Genomic DNA, 16,857 nt, shown 5'->3' with positions numbered 1-16,857 from the left:
TTTTTCTTGTTGTGTGTCTTTTCTTGTTTTTCATATGCATTTTTGCATTCATAGTGTCTAAGCATTAAAAATTTCTAAGTTTGGTGTCTTGCATGTGTGTCTTTTCTTAAAAATTTTCAAAAATAAGTTCTTGATGTTCATCTTGACATTCAAAGTGTTCTTGGTGTTCATCTTGACATTCAAAGTGTTATTGCATGCATTGTGTGTTTTGATCCCTAATTTTCATATTTTGTGTCAATTTTGTGTTTTTCTCTTTCCTCATAAAAAATTCAAAAATCAAAAAATATCTTTCCCTTTTTATCTCATAAAATTCAAAAATTTGAGTTGACTTTTTAAAAAATTTTTAAAATCTAGTTGTTTCTTATGAGTCAAATCAAATTTTCAATTTAAAAATTCTATCTTTTTCAAATCGTTTTCAAAAATCAAATCTTTTTCATTTTTTCCTTCATAAATTCAAAATTTTTAAAATTTATTTTCAAAATCTTTTTCTTATTTCTATTTCATATTTTCGAAATTAATGCCAACAATTAATGTGATTGATTCAAAAATTTTAAGTTTGTTACTTGCCTATTAAGAAAGGTTCAATCTTTAAATTTTAAAATCATATCTTTTTGTTTCTTGTTAGTCAAGTAATCAACTTTAATTTTCAAAATCAAATCTTTTTAACATTTCTTTTTCAAATCTTTTTCAAAATAAATTTCAATCACATCTTTTCAAAATTAATTTCAAAATCTTTTCTAACTTCTTATCTTTTCAAAATTGATTTTCAAATCTTTTTCAATTAATCTTATCTTTTTGTTTGATTCTTATCTTTTTCAAAACTACCTAACTAATTCTCTCTCTAATTTTCGAAAATCACTAACTTCTTTTTCAAAGTTCCTTTTTAATTAACTAATTGTTTTAAATTTTAATTTAATTTAATTTAATTTTCTTTTTTTTAATTTTCAAATTTTAACTTTAATTTTAAATTTAAAACAAAAATATTTTTATTTAATTTTTGAAATTCTCTCCCCCTCATCTCTTTCTAATTATTTTATTTATCTACTAACACTTCTCTTCTTCTTAAAAATTCGAACCCTCTTCCTCTTTCTGTGTTCGAATTCTTTTTCTTCTCTTCTACTCACATAAAGGAACCTCTCTACTGTGGCAAAGAGGATCCCTATTATTTTCTGTTCCCTTCTTTTTCATATGAGCAGGAGCAAGGACAAGAACATTCTTGTTGAAGCAGATCCTGAACCTGAAAGAACTCTGAAGAAGAAACTAAGAGAAGCTAAAATACAATAATCCAGAGAAAACCTTACAGAGAATCTTGAAAAAGAAGTAATGGCCGAACCCAACAACAATGCAAGGAAGATGCTTGGTGACTTTACTACACCAAATTCCAACTTACATGGAAGAAGCATCTCAATCCCTACCATTGTAGCAAACAATTTTTTTAGCTTAAACCTCAATTAGTTTCTCTAATACAACAGAACTGCAAGTTTCATGGACTTCCATCAAAATATCCTTTTCAGTTCTTAACTGAATTCTTGCAGATCTGTGATACTGTTAAGACTAATGGGGTTGATCCCGAGGTCTACATGCTTATGCTTTTCCCGTTTGCTGTAAGAGATAGAGCTAGAATATGGTTGGACTCTCAACCTAAAGATAGCCTGAACTCTTGGGATAAGCTGGTCACGGCTTTCTTAGCCAAGTTCTTTCCTCCTCAAAAGCTTAGCAAGCTTAGAGTGGATGTTCAAACCTTCAAACAAAAAGAAGGTGAATCCCTCTATGAAGCTTGGGAGAGGTACAAGCAACTGACCAAAAAGTGTCCTTCTGACATGCTTTCAGAATGGACTATCTTGGATATATTCTATGATGGTCTGTCTGAATTATCTAAGATGTCATTGGACCATTCTACAGGTGGATCCATTCACCTAAAAAAAATGCCTGCAGAAGCTCAGGAACTCATTGACATGGTTGCAAATAACCAGTTCATGTACACTTCTGAAAGGAATCCTGTGAGTAATAGGACGCCTCAGAGGAAGGGAGTTCTTGAAATTGATGCTCTGAATGCCATATTGGCTCAGAAAAAATATTAACTCAGCAAGTCAATATGATTTCTCAGAGTCTGAATGGATTGCAAGTTGCATCCAACAGTACTAAAGAGGCATCTTCTGAAGAAGAAGCTTATGATCCTGAGAACCCTGCAATAGCAGAGGTGAATTACATGGGTGAACCCTATGGAAACACCTATAATCCCTCATGGAGAAATCATCCAAATTTCTCATGGAAGGATCAACAAAAGCCTCAACAAGGCTTTAATAATGGTGGAAGAAACAGGTTTAGCAATAGCAAGCCTTTTCCATCATCCACTCAACAACAGACAGAAAATTCTGAGCAGAGTCTCTCTAGCTTAGCAAATATAGTCTCTGATCTATCTAAGGCCACTTTAAGTTTCATGAATGAAACAAGATCCTCCATTAGAAATTTGGAGGCACAAGTGGGCCAGCTGAGTAAAAGAGTCATTGAAACTCCTCCTAGTACTCTCCCAAGCAATACAGAAGAGAATCCAAAAGGAGAGTGCAAGGCCATAACCTTGCTTGGTGTGGCCGAACCCAGAGAGGAGGAGGAGGACGTGAATCCTAATGAAGAAGACCTCCTGGGACGTTCAGTGACCAATAAGGAGTTTTTCTTTGAGGAACTAAAGGAATCTGAGGCTCATCTAGAGACCATAGAGATTCCATTGAACCTCCTTTTACCATTCTTGAGCTCTGATGACTATTCATCTTCAGAAGAAGATGAAGATATTGCTAAAGAGCAAGTTGCTTAATATTTAGGAGCAATCATGAAGCTGAATGCCAAATTATTTGGTAATGAGACTTGGGAGGATGAACCTCCATTGCTCATCAAGGAACTAAATGCCTTGGTTCAGCAAACTCTACCTCAAAAGAAACAGGATCCTGGTAAATTCCTAATACCCTGTAACATAGGCACCATGACCTTTGAGAAAGCTCTGTGTGACCTGGGGTCAGGAATAAACTTAATGCCACTCTTTGTAATGGAGAAACTAGGGATCTTTGAAGTACAGGCTGCCAAATGCTCATTAGAGATGGCAGACAACTCAAGAAAATAGGCTTATGGACAAGTAGAGGACGTGCTAGTAAAGGTTGAAGGCCTTTACATCCCTGCTGATTTTGTAATCCTAGACACTGGAAAGGATGAGGATGAATCCATCATCCTTGGAAGACCCTTCCTAGCCACAGCAAAAGCTGTGATTGATGTGGACAGAGGAGAGTTGGTCCTTCAACTGAATGAGGACAACCTTGTGTTTAAAACTCAAGGATCTCCTTCTGTAACCATGGGGAGGAAGCATGAAAAGCTTCTCTCACTACAGAGTCAACCAAAGCCCCCACAGTCAAACTCTAAGTTTGGTGTTGAACCCCCACATTCAAACTCTAAGTTTGGTGTTGGGAGGTCCCAACAATGCTCTGAACATCTGTGAGGTTCCATGAGAGCTCACTGTCAAGCTATTGACATTAAAAAAGCGCTTGTTTGGAGGCAACCCAATTTTTATTTATCTATATTTCTATTGTTCTTTTATGTTTTATTAGGTTTATGATCATGTGGAGTCACAAAACAATTGCAAAAAAATTAAAAACAGAATCAAAAATAGCAGAAGAAACAGTACACCCTGGAGGAAGAGCTTACTGGCGTTTAAACGCCAGTAAGGAGCATCTGGCTGGCGTTTAATGCCAGAACAGAGCATGAAGCTGGCGTTAAATGCCAGAAACAAGCAACAGTCTGGCATTTAAACGCCAGGATTGCACCATGAGGAAAGCTGGCGTTAAACGCCAGAAAAAAGCAGCAAAGTGGCGTTTAACGCCAGAAACAAGCATAGAGTTGGCGTTTAACACCAGACATAGGCAGCAGTCTCGCGTTAAATGCCAGGATTGCATACATAGGGCATTTTACATGCCTAAAAGGTGCAGGGATGAGAAATCCTTGACACCTCAAGATCTGTGGACCCCACAGGATCACCTCAGGATCTGTGGACCCCACAGGATCCCCACCTCTTCTTCTCTCCCCTTCACACCTTTTCATAAACCTCTTCCCTAAAATAAACCTCCATTACTCCTCCAAACCACCTACACCCACCCACTCAAATTCAAACCATTCACACACCTCCATCTTCTCCATCTTTTCTTCTTCTCATCCTTTCTTTCTTCTTTTGCTTGAGGATGAGCAAACCTTTTAAGTTTGGTGAGGAAAAAACATTGCTTTTTGTTTTTCCATAACCACTAATGCCTCAAGGGATGCACTTCCCTCCACAAAACTATTGGGAGCAAATCAAACACTTCCCTAGGAGAGTTAAGTTCCAACTTGGGACAACTAAGGATGGAGCACCAAGAGCATTCCATCATCCTCCATGAGATTAGAGAAGATCAAAGAGCTATGAGGGAGGAGCAACAAAGACAAGGAAGAGACATAGAGGAGCTCAAGAGCACCATTGGTTCTTCAAGAAGAGGAAGACGCCACCTTCACTAAGGTGGACTCCTTCCTTAATCTCCTTTTTCTTATTTTCCTGTTTTTTGGTTTTTGAGTTTATTTATGTTTGTGTCTTTACTATATGATCATTAGTATTTAAGTGTCTATGTCTTAAAGCTATGAATGTCCTATGAATCCATCACCTCTCTTAAATGAAAAAATGCTTTAATTACAAAAGAACAAGAAGTACATGAATTTCGAATTTATCCTTGAAATTAGTTTAATTATTTTGATGTGGTGACAATACTTTTTGTTTTCTGAATGAATGCTTGAACAGTGCATATGTCTTTTGAATTTGTTGTTTATGAATGTTAAATATGTTGGCTCTTGAAAGAATGATGGAAAGGAGAAATGTTATTGATAATTTGAAAAAGCATAAAAATGATTCTTGAAGCAAGAAAAAGCAGTGAATACAAAAGCTTGCAGAAAAAAAAAAGAAAAATGGCAAAAAAAAAGAGAGAAAGAAAAAGAAAAAGCAAGCAGAAAAAGCCAATAGCCCTTAAAACCAAAAGGTAAGGGTAATAAAAAGGATCCAAGGCTTTGAGCATCAGTGGATAGGAGGGCCTAAAGGAATAAAATCCTGGCCTAAGCGGCTAGACCAAGCTATCCCTAACCATGTGCTTGTGGCGTGATGGTGTCAAGTGAAAACTTGAGACTGAGAGGTTAAAGTCGAGGTCCAAAGCAAAAACAGAGTGTGCTTAAGAACCCTGGACACCTCTAATTGGGGACTTTAGCAAAGCTGAGTCATAATCTGAAAAGGTTCACCCAATTATGTGTCTGTGGCATGTATGTATCCGGTGGTAATACTGGAAAACAGAGTGCTTAGGGCCACAGCCAAGACTCATAAAGTAGTTTTATTCAAGAATCAACATACCGAACTAGGAGAATCAATAACACTATCTAAATTCTAAGTTCCTATAGATGCCAATAATTCTGAACTGCAAAGGAAGAAGTGAGATGCCAAAACTATTCAGACGCAAGAAGCTATTAGTCCCGCTCATCTGATTGGAGCTAAGTTTCATTGATAGTTTGGAATTTATAGTATATTCTCTTCTTTTTATCCTATTTAATTTTTAGTTGCTTGGGGACAAGCAACAATTTAAGTTTGGTGTTGTGATGAGCGGATAATTTATACACTTTTTGACATTGTTTTTAGTATGTTTTTAGTATGATTTAGCTAGTTTTTATATTTTTATTAGTTTTTAATTAAAAATCACATTTCTGGACTTTACTATGAGTTTGTGTGTTTTTCTGTGATTTTAGGTAATTTCTGGCTGAAATTGAGGAACCTGAGCAAAAATCTGATTCAGAGGCTGAAGAAGGACTGCAGATGCTGTTGGATTCTGACCTCCCTACACTCGAAATGAATTTTCTGGAGCTACAGAACTCCAAATGGGGTGCTCACAATTGCGTTGGAAAGTAGACATCCAGGGCTTTCCAGCAATATATAATAGTCTAGACTTTATTCGATCTTAGACGATGCAAACTGGCGTTCAACGCCAGTTCCATGCTGCATTCTGGAGTAAAACGCCAGAAACACGTCACAAACCAGAGTTAAATGCCAAAAACACGTTACGACTTGGTGTTTAACACCAAGAGAAGTCTCTGCACGTGTAAAGCTCAAGCTCAGCCCAAGCACACACTAAAGTGGGCCCCGGAAGTGGATTTCTGCACTTTTATTTCTGTAAAACCCTAGTAACTAGTTTAGTATAAATAGAACTTTTTACTATTGTATTTACATCTTTTGGACCATCTTTGGATCATCCTGGAATCTGGGGAACGCTTAGTCCTTAGACATTGGAGGCTGGCCATTCGGCCATGCCTGGACCTTTATCACTTATGTATTTTCAACGGTAGAGTTTCTACACACCATAGATTAAGGTGTGGAGCTCTGCTGTTCCTCATGAATTAATGCAAAGTATTATTGTTTTTCTATTCAATTCAAGCTTTTTCCTATTCTAAGATATTCATTCGTACCCAAGAACATGATGAATGTGATGATTATGTGACGCTAATCACCATTCTCACTTATGAACGCGTGCCTGACAACCACTTCCGTTCTACATGCAAACAAGCTTGAATTTGTATCTCTTAGCCTCCTGATCTACATTCAGAGTCTTTGTGGTATAGGCTAGAATTATTGGCAGCCATTCTTGTGATCCAGAAAGTCTAAACCTTGTCTGTGGTATTCCGAGTAGGATGTGGGAAGGGATGGCTGTGACGAGATTCAAACTCGCGAGTGATGGGCGTAGTCACAGACGCAAAAGGATTACTGAATCCTATTCCAGCAGGATCGAGAACCGACAGATGATTAGCGGTGCGGTGACAGCCCATTTTGGACCATTTTCACTGAGAGGACGGGATGTAGCCATTGACGACGGTGATGCCCAACATACAGCTTGCCATGGAAAGGAATAAGAAGGATTGAATGAAGACAATAGGAAAGCAGAGAATCAGAAGGAACAAAGCATCTCCATACGCTTATCTGAGATTCCGACCAATGAATTACATAAGTATCTCTATCCTATCTTATAATTTATTTATATTTTAATTATCAATTCACCATAAGCATTTGAATCCGCCTGACTGAGATTTGCAAGATGACCATAGCTTACTTCAAGCCGACAATCTCCGTGGGATCGACCCTTAGTCACGTAAGGTTTATTACTTGGACGACCCAGTGCACTTGCTGGTTAGTTGAGCGAAGTTGTCACAAAGAACTAAGATTATGAACGTGCGTATTACGTTTTTAGTGCCGTTACCATGGAATGAATGATCACGATTTCGTACACAAGTAGTTATGGCATAAATCTCATGAAAATGCATCAAATTAACAATGTTTGATTGAATCAAGACAAGCATGAATTTCTCATCCAAATACTTACTTATTGCCTAAGAAATGCATGAAACTACTCTAAAACAAACTAAAAATGGGTTGTGAAACAAGCCAAGATGCCTTGGCATCACAACACCAAACTTAAATCTTGCTTATCCTCAAGCAAGTGATAAAACATGAAAATACAAGAGATACAAGTCCTTATTCAGAGAATTCAAATCCTTGGTTCATGGAGTTTTATGCATGGCAATTTAGGTTCATGTTCATGCTGGTTGGTGCGCAGAAATTGTGATCACACTTTGATTATGTAAAATTCATCGCTCTTTTTTTCCCTGGTAATGGCGCCAAAAATATGATGCCAATACCATGGTTCACAACTTCGCACAACTGACCAGCAAGTGCACTGGGTCGTCCAAGTAATACCTTACGTGAGTAAGGGTCGAATCCCACGGAGATTGTTGGTATGAAGCAAGCTATGGTCACCTTGTAAATCTCAGTCAGGCGGATATAAAATAGTAATGGAGTTTTCGAAAATAATTAATAAAATAGGGATAGAATTACTTATGTAAATCACTGGTGAGAATTTCAGATAAGCGAATAGAGCTGCTTTCGTTCCTCTGAACCTCTGCTTTCCTGCTATCTTCATCCAATCAGTCTTACTCCTTTCCATGGCTGGCTTTATGTGATACATCACCACTGTCAATGGCTACTTTCGGTCTTCTCTCAGAAAAATGATCCAAATGCCCTGTCACGTTACGGCTAATCGTCTAGAGGCATCACCCTTGTCAATGGTTTAATCTTATCCTCTCAGTGAAAATGGTCAACGCACCCTGTGACGGCACGGCTATTCATCTGTCGGTTCTCGATCCTGCTGGAATAGGATTTACTATCCTTTTGCATCTGTCACTACGCCCGGCAATCGCGAGTTTGAAGCTCGTCACAGTCATTCGATCATTGAATCCTACTCGGAATACCACAGACAAGGTTTAGACCTTCCGGATTCTCTCGAATGCCGCCATCATTCTAGCTTACACCACGAAGATTCCGATTAAGAGATCTAAGATATACTCATTCAATCTAATGTAGAACGGAAGTGGTTGTCAGGCACGCGTTCATAAGGAATGATGATGATTGTCACATTCATCACATTCAGGTTGAAGTGCGAATGAATATCTTAGAAGCGAAATAAGATGAATTGAATAGAAAACAGTAGTACTTTGCATTAATCCTTGAGGAACAGCAGAGCTCCACACCTTAATCTATGGAGTGCAGAAACTTTACCGTTGAAAATACATAAGTGATAGTGGAGTTCATTGGTCTCGGCCCCAGAGGGGAACCGGAGTAACCAAGATGATCAAAGGATCAAAAGATAAAACTCAGGATGCCTAATACAATAGTAAAAGGTCCTATTTATAATAAACTAGTCACTAGGGTTTACAGAAATAAGTAATTGATGCATAAATCCACTTCCGGGGCCCACTTGGTGTGTGCTTGGGCTGAGCTTGAGTGTTACACATGTAGAGGTCATTCCTGGAGTTGAACGCCAGTTTTGGTGCCAGTTTGGGCGTTCAACTCTGGTTTTGGATCCTTTTCTGGCGGTGGATGCCAGAATTGGGCAGAGAGCTGGCGTTGAACGCCGGTTTGCGTCATTTATTCTTGGCCAAAGTATGGACTATTATATATTTCTGGAAAGCCCTGGATGTCTACTTTCCCACGCAATTGAAAGCGCGCCATTTTGAGTTCTGTAGCTCTAGAAAATCCATTTTGAGTGCAGGAAGGTCAGAATCCAACAGCATCAGCAGTCCTTCTTCAACCTCTGAATCTGATTTCTGCTCAAGTCCCTCAATTTCAGCCAGAAAATACCTGAAATCACAGAAAAACACACAAACTCATAGTAAAGTCCAGAAATGTGAATTTAACATAAAAACTAATGAAAATATCCCTAAAAGTAACTAGATCCTACTAAAAACATACTAAAAATAATGCCAAAAAGCGTATAAATTATCCGCTCATCACAACACCAAACTTAAATTGTTGCTTGTCCCCAAGCAACTGAAAATCAAATAGGATAAAAAGAAGAGAATATACTATAAATTCCAAACTATCAATGAAACATAGCTTCAATCATATGAGCGGGACTTATAGCTTTTTGCCTCTTGAATAGTTTTGGCATCTCACTCTATCCATTGAGGTTCAGAATGATTGGCTTCTATAGGAACTCAGAGTTTAGATAGTGTTATTGATTCTCCTAGTTCAGTATGATGATTCTTGAACACAACTTCTTTATGAGTCTTGGCCGTGGCCCTAAGCACTTTGTTTTCCAGTATTACCACCGGATACATAAATGCCACAGACACATAACTGGGTGAACCTTTTCAGATTGTGACTCAGCTTTGCTAAAGTCCCCAATTAGAGGTGTCCAGGGTTCTTAAGCACACTCTTTTTTTTGCCTCGGACCTTGACTTTAACCGCTCAGTCTCAAGTTTTCACTTGACACCTACACGCCACAAGCACATGGTTAGGGACAGCTTGGTTTAGCCGCTCAGACCAAGATTTTATTCCTTTAGGCCCTCCTATCCACTGATGCTCAAAGCCTTGGGATCCTTTTTATTTGCCCTTGCCTTTTGGTTTTAAGGGTTATTGGCTTTTTGCTCTTGCCTCTTGGTTTTAAGAGCTTTGGCTTTTTCTGCTTGCTTTTTCTTTTTCTTTCTATTTTTTTTTCGCCCATTTTTTTTCTCTCTGCAAGCTTTGTTCTTTGCTACTTTTTCTTGCTTCAAGAATCATTTTTATGATTTTTCAGATTATCAAATAACATGTCTCCTAGTCATCATTCTTTCAAGAGCCAACATATTTAACATTCTTAAACAACAACTTCAAAAGACATATGCATTGTTCAAGCATACATTCAGAAAACGAGAAGCATTGTTACCACATCAATATAATTAAACTAAGTTCAAGGATAAATTCGAAACTCATGTACTTCTTGTTCTTTTGAATTAAAACATTTTTCATTTAAGAGAGGTGATGGATTCATAGGACATTCATAACTTTAAGACAAAGTTACTAACTACTAATGATCATGTAATGAAGACACAAACATAGATAAGCACATAACATAGAAAATGAAAAACAGAAGAAATAAGAACAAGGAATGAATCCACCTTAGTGATGGTGGCGTTTCCTTCTTGAGGAACCAATGATGTCCTTGAGCTTCTTCTATGTCTCTTCCTTGTCTTTGTTGCTCCTCCCTCATTGCTTTTTGATCTTCTCTTATTTCATGGAGCATGATGGAGTGCTCTTGATGTTTCACCCTTAATTGTCCCATGTTGACACTTAATTCTCCTAGGGGGGTGTTGATTTGCTCCCAATAGTTTTGTGGAGGAAAATGCATTTGAGGCATCTCCAGGATCTCATGGTGATGAGCTTCCTGCGCCTCTTGAGCTCCATGAATGGGCTCCCTTGCTTGCTCCATCTTTTTCTTAGTGATGGGCTTCTCTTCCTTAATAGGAATGTCTCCTTCTATGAAAGCTCCAGCTGAGTAACATAGATGGCAGATAAGATGAGGAAAAGTTAGCCTTGCCATGGGGGATGACTTTTCGGCTATTTTGTAGAGTTCATTAGAGATGACTTCATGAACTTCTATTTCCTCTCCAATCATGATGCTATGAATCATGATGGCCCGATCCACAGTAACTTCAGATCGGTTGCTAGTGGGAATGATTGAGCATTGAATGAACTCCAACCATCCTCTAGCCACAGGCTTGAGGTCCAATCTTCTTAGTTGAACCGGCTTGCCTTTGGAGTCAATCTTCCATTGAGCTCCTTCCACACATATGTCCATAAGGACTTGGTCCAACCTTTGATTAAAGTTGACCCTTCTAGTGTAGGGGCGTTCATCACCTTGCATCATGGGCAAGTTAAACGCCAACCTCACATTCTCCGGACTAAAATCTAAGTATTTCCCCCGAACCATTGTAACGTAGTTCTTTGGATCCGGGTTCTTACTTTGATCATGGTTCTTGGTGATCCATGCATTGGCATAGAACTCTTGAACCATTAGGATGCCGACTTGTTGGATGGGATTTGTTAGAACTTCCCAACCTCTTCTTTGAATTTCATGTCGGATCTCCGGATACTCATTTCTTTTGAGTTTGAAAGGGACCTCGGGGATCACCTTCTTCTTGGCCACAACATCATAGAAGTGGTCTTGATGGGCTTTGGAGATGAACCTTTCCATCTTCCATGACTCGGAGGTGGAAGCTTTTGTCTTCCCTTTCCCCTTTCTTGAGGATTCTCCGGTCTTCGGTGCCATCAATGGTAATGGAAAAAAAAAAAGCTTATGCTTTTACCACACCAAACTTAGAATATTGCTCGCCCTCGAGCAATAAAAGAAAGAATAGAGGAAGAAGAAGAAGAAAATATGGAGAAGAGGGGTGAAGTGTGTTTCGGCCAAGTAAAGAGGAGAGGGTTGTGTTGTGTGAAAATGAGGAAGAATGAAGGGCTATATATAGGGGAGGGAGGAGAGTTAAGGTTCGGCCATTTAGGGTGGGTTTGGGTGGGAAATTGGTTTTGAATTTTGAAGGTAGGTGGAGTTTATGAGGTAGGTTTATGGGGAAGAGTGGATGGATGTGAGTGGTGAAGAAGTGATGGGGAAGAGAGATTGAGGTGATTGGTGAAGGGTTTTGGGAAAGAGTGTTTATGAGATTGTGTGAAAGAGGGGTGAGAAGAAGTGAGTGGAGGTAGGTGGGGATCCTGTGGGGTCTACAGATCCTGAGATGATCCTGTGGGGTCCACAAATCCTGAGATGATCCTGTGGGGTCCACAGATCCTGAGATGATCCTCTGGGGTCCACAGATCCTGAGGTGTTCAAGGATTTACACCCTTGCACCAAATTAGGCATGTAGAATGCCCTTGCATGCAACTCTGGGCGTTCAGCGCCAGGTTGGTGCCCATTTTGGGCGTTCAACGCCCATTTACTGCCATTTCTGGCGTTGAACGCCAGAACCATGCTTGTTCTGGGCGTTCAGCGCCAGGATGCTGCCCATTTTGGGCGTTCAGCGCCAGAACCATGCTCCGTTCTGGCGTTGAACGCCAGGCAGATGCTTCCTCCAGGGTGTGATTTTTCTTCTGCTGTTTTTGATTCTGCTTTTAATTTTTCTATTTATTTTGTGACTCCACATGATCATGAACCTATAAAGACATATAACTAAGAAAAATATTGTTAGATAAAAATTGGGTTGCTTCCCAACAAGCACTTCTTTAATGTCAATAGCTTGACAGTGGGCTCTCATGGAGCCTCACAGATGTTCAGAGCATTGTTGAGACTCTCCAACACCAAACTTAGAGTTTGGATATGGGAGTTCAACACCAAACTTAGAGTTTGGTTGTGGCCTCCCAACACCAAACTTAGAGTTTGACTGTGGGGGCTTTGGTTGACTCTGCTTTGAGAGAAGCTTTTTCTGCTTCCTCTCCATGGATGCAGAGAAAGATCCTTGAGTTGTAAACACAAGGTTGTCCTTATTTAATTGAAGGATCAATTCTCCTCTGTCCACATCAATCACAGCTCTTGCTGTGGCCAGGAAAGGTCTTCCTAGGATGATGGATTCATCCTCTTCCTTTCCAGTATCCAGGACTATGAAATCAGCAGGGATGTAAAGGCCTTCAACCTTTACTAACACGTCCTCTACTTGTCCATAAGCCTGTTTTCTTGAGTTATCTGCCATCTCTAATGAGATTTTAGCAGCTTGCACCCCATAGATTCCCAGTTTTTCTATTACAGAGAGGGGCATGAGGTTTATCCCTGAACCAAAGTCACACAGAGCCTTAAAGATCATGGTGCCTATGGTACAAGGTATTATGAACTTTCCAGGATCCTGTCTCTTCTGAGGCAATGTCAGTTGATCCAGATCACTTAGTTCATTGGTGAACAAGGGAGGTTCATCTTCCCAAGTATCAATACCAAATAATTTGGCATTCAGCTTCATGATTGCACCAAGAAACTTGGCAGTTTGTTCTTCAGTAACATCCCCATTCTCTTCAGAAGAGGAATACTCATCAGAGCTCATGAATGGCATAAGGAGGTTCAATGGAATCTCTATAGTCTCTAGATGAGCCTCAGAGTCCTTTGGTTCCTCAGAGGGAAGCTCCTTATTGATCACTGGACGTCCCAGGAGGTCTTCCTCCTTGGGATTCACGTCCTCTCCTTCCTTTACAGGTTCGGCCATGGTGCTTATGTCAATGGCCTTGCACTCTCCTTTTGGATTCTCTTCTGTATTGCTTGGGAGAGTACTAGGAGGGATTTCAGTGATTCTTTTACTCAGCTGGCCCACTTGTGCTTCCAAATTTCTAATGGAAGACCTTGTTTCATTCATGAAACTTGCAATGGCCTTGGATAGATCAGAGACTAAGTTTGCTAAATTAAAAGTATTTTGTTCAGAGTTCTTTGTCTGTTGCTGAGTGGATGATGGAAAAGGCTTGCTATTGCTAAACCTATTTCTTCCACCATTATTAAAGCCTTGTTGAGGCTTTTGATCCTTCCATGAGAAATTTGGATGATTTCTCCATGATGAGTTATAGGTATTTCCATAAGGTTCACCTAAGTAATTCACCTTTGCTATTGCAGGGTTCTCAGGATGATAAGCTTCTTCTGCATAAGAAGCCTCTTGAGTACTGTTGGATGCAGCTTGCATTCCATTCAGACTCTGAAAAATCATATTGACTTGCTGAGTCAATATTTTGTTCTGAGCCAATATGGCATTCAGAGTATCAACTTCAAGAACTCCCTTCTTCATAGGCGTCCCATTACTCATAGGGTTCCTCTCAGAAGTGTACATGAACTGGTTGTTAGCAACCATGTCAATGAGTTCTTGAACTTCTGCAGGCGTTTTCTTTAGGTGAATGGATCCACCTGCAGAAGTATCCAATGACATCTTTGATAACTCAGATAAACCATCATAGAATATATCCAGGATGGTCCATTCTGAAAGCATGTCAGAAGGACACTTTTTGGTCAACTGTTTGTATCTTTCCCAAGCTTCATAGAGGGATTCACCATCTTTTTGTTTGAAAGTTTGAACATCCACTCTAAGCTTGCTCAGCTTTTGAGGAGGAAAGAACTTGGCTAAGAAAGCCGTGACCAGCTTATCCCAAGAGTTCAGGCTATCTCTAGGTTGAGAATCCAACCATATTCTAGCTCTGTCTCTTACAGCAAAAGGGAAAAGCATGAGCCTGTAGACTTCAGGATCTACTCCATTAGTCTTAACAGTATCACATATCTGCAAGAATTCAGTTAAGAACTGAAAAGGATATTCAGATGGAAGTCCATGAAACTTGCAGTTCTGCTGCATCAGAGAAACTAATTAAGGTTTCAGCTCAAAGTTGTTTGCTCCAATGGCAGGAATGGAGATGCTTCTTCCATGTAAATTGGAATTAGGTGCAGTAAAGTCACCAAGCATCCTCCTTGCATTATTATTATTTTCGGCTGCCATCTCCTTTTCCTGTTCGAAAATTTCTTAAAGGTTATCTCTGGATTGTTGTAATTTAGCTTCTCTTAATTTTCTCTTTAGAGTCCTTTCAGGTTCTGGATCTGCTTCAACAAGAATATTCTTGTCCTTGCTCCTGCTCATATGACAAAGAAGAGGGCACAGAAAAATAATAATAATAGAGATCTTCTTTTTTTTTTTGTGAGTGAGGGAGAGATGTTAGTAGATGAATAAACAAATAGAAGGAGATGAGAGAGAAGAGAATTTTCAAAAATTATTTTTGAAAAAAGAGTTAGTGATTTTCGAAAATAATTTTGAAAAAGGTTAGTAGTTTTTCGAAAATTCAAATAAAAAAATAATTAGTTAATTAAAAAGAAATTTTTGAAAAAGGGGAAGATATTTTCGAAAATTAGAGAGAGAGAGTTAGTTAGGTAGTTTTGAAAAAGATAAGAAACAAACAAAAAGTTAGTTAGTTAGTTGAAACAAATTTTGAAAAGATAAGAAATTAGGAAGTTAGAAAAGATATTTTGAAATCAAATTTTTGAAAAAGTTAAGATAAGAAGATATTTTTGAAAAGATATGATTGAAATTAGTTTTTGAAAAAAATATGATTTTTAAAATCACAATTAATGACTTGATTCACAAGAAATCACAAGATATGATTCTAGAACTTAAAGTTTGAATCTTTCTTAACAAGCAAGTAACAAACTTGAAATTTTTGAATCAAAACATTAATTGATGATGTTATTTTCGAAAATATGATGTAAAATTAAGAAAAAGATTTTTGAAAAATATTTTTGAAATTTTCAAAAATAAAAAAAATGAAAAAGATTTTATTTTTGAAAAAGATTTTGAAAAAGATAAGATTTTTAAATTGAAAATTTGATTTGACTCATAAGAAACAACTTGATTTTAAAAATTTTTGAAAAAGTCAAATCTAATTTTCGAATTTGATGAGAGAAAGAGGGAAAGATATTTTTTTGATTTTTTTGAATTTTTATGATGAGAGAGGAAAACAAGAAAAATGATGCAATGCATGAAAGTTATGAATCAAAACAATGAATGCATGCAAGAATGCTATGAATGTCAAGATGAACACCAAGAACACTTTGAAGATCATGATGAACATCAAGAACACATTTTTGAAAAAAATTTTAATGCAAGGAAAACATGCAAGTCACCAAACTTAGAAATCTTTCATGTTTAGACTCTAACAGACGAAAAATGCATATGAAAAACAAGAAAAGACACAAAACATGAAAACATCAAGATCAAACAAGAAGACTTACCAAGAATAACTTGAAGATCATGAAGAACACTATGAATGCATGATATTTTTGAAAAAAGCAAGATGCATATGCAATTGACACCAAACTTATGATCTGACTCAAGACTCAAACAAGAAACACAAAAATATTTTTGATTTTTATGATTTTCTAATTTTTTTTGGTTTTTTTTTCGAAAATTATTTAAAAAAGAAAAATAAGGATTCCAAAATTTTTAATATGAATTCCAGGAATCTTGCCATGTTAGTTTAAAGATTCAGTCCAGGAATTAGACATGGCTCACTAGCCAGCCAAGCTTTCAATGAAAGCTCCAGTCCAAAACACTAGACATGGCCTATGGCCAGCCAAGCTTCAGCATGTAAATCAGGAACAACAGCAGGTGGATTAACAACAACTAGCTTGCTCTTGATAACAAATTGCAAGCCTCAGTCCAAAAGAATTTAGACATGGCTTTACAGCCAGCCAGGCTTCACATGCTTCATGAAACAGTAGAATTCATTCTTTAAAAATTTTGAATAAAATTTTTTTTTTCGAAAACAGGTGAGAAAATTTTGAAATATTTTTGAAAAATTTTTGAAAAGAAAACAAAAAGAAAATTACCTAATCTGAGCAACAAGATGAACCATCAGTTGTCCAAACTCGAACAATCCCCGGCAACGGCGCCAAAAACTTGGTGTTGTTGCCAGATCAAAACTTGGCACTGATGTTACCGGACCAAAAGCTTGCC

At 38.1% G+C, this 16,857-nt stretch overlaps 2 non-coding genes across 2 annotated transcripts; one reads left to right on the top strand and one right to left on the bottom strand.

The window, feature by feature from the left end:
• Positions 1-1,718: 1,718 nt before the first annotated feature.
• LOC148547936 (small nucleolar RNA R71) lies at positions 1,719-1,826 on the bottom strand. Its single transcript, XR_015897381.1, has one exon. It is a non-coding gene; the product is annotated as a small nucleolar RNA R71 (small nucleolar RNA).
• Positions 1,827-14,346: 12,520 nt separating this feature from the next.
• On the top strand, positions 14,347-14,454 carry LOC148547935 (small nucleolar RNA R71). The gene has a single exon (XR_015897022.1). It is a non-coding gene; the product is annotated as a small nucleolar RNA R71 (small nucleolar RNA).
• Positions 14,455-16,857: the final 2,403 nt, after the last annotated feature.

This window comes from Arachis ipaensis, chromosome B8 (assembly GCF_059453495.1).
Source record: "Arachis ipaensis isolate K30076 ecotype BB chromosome B8, ASM5945349v1, whole genome shotgun sequence".
Lineage (NCBI taxonomy): Eukaryota > Viridiplantae > Streptophyta > Magnoliopsida > Fabales > Fabaceae > Arachis > Arachis ipaensis.
The sequence above is the reverse complement of the archived record's forward strand: the minus strand, read 5'-3'. Positions and strand labels throughout refer to the sequence as shown.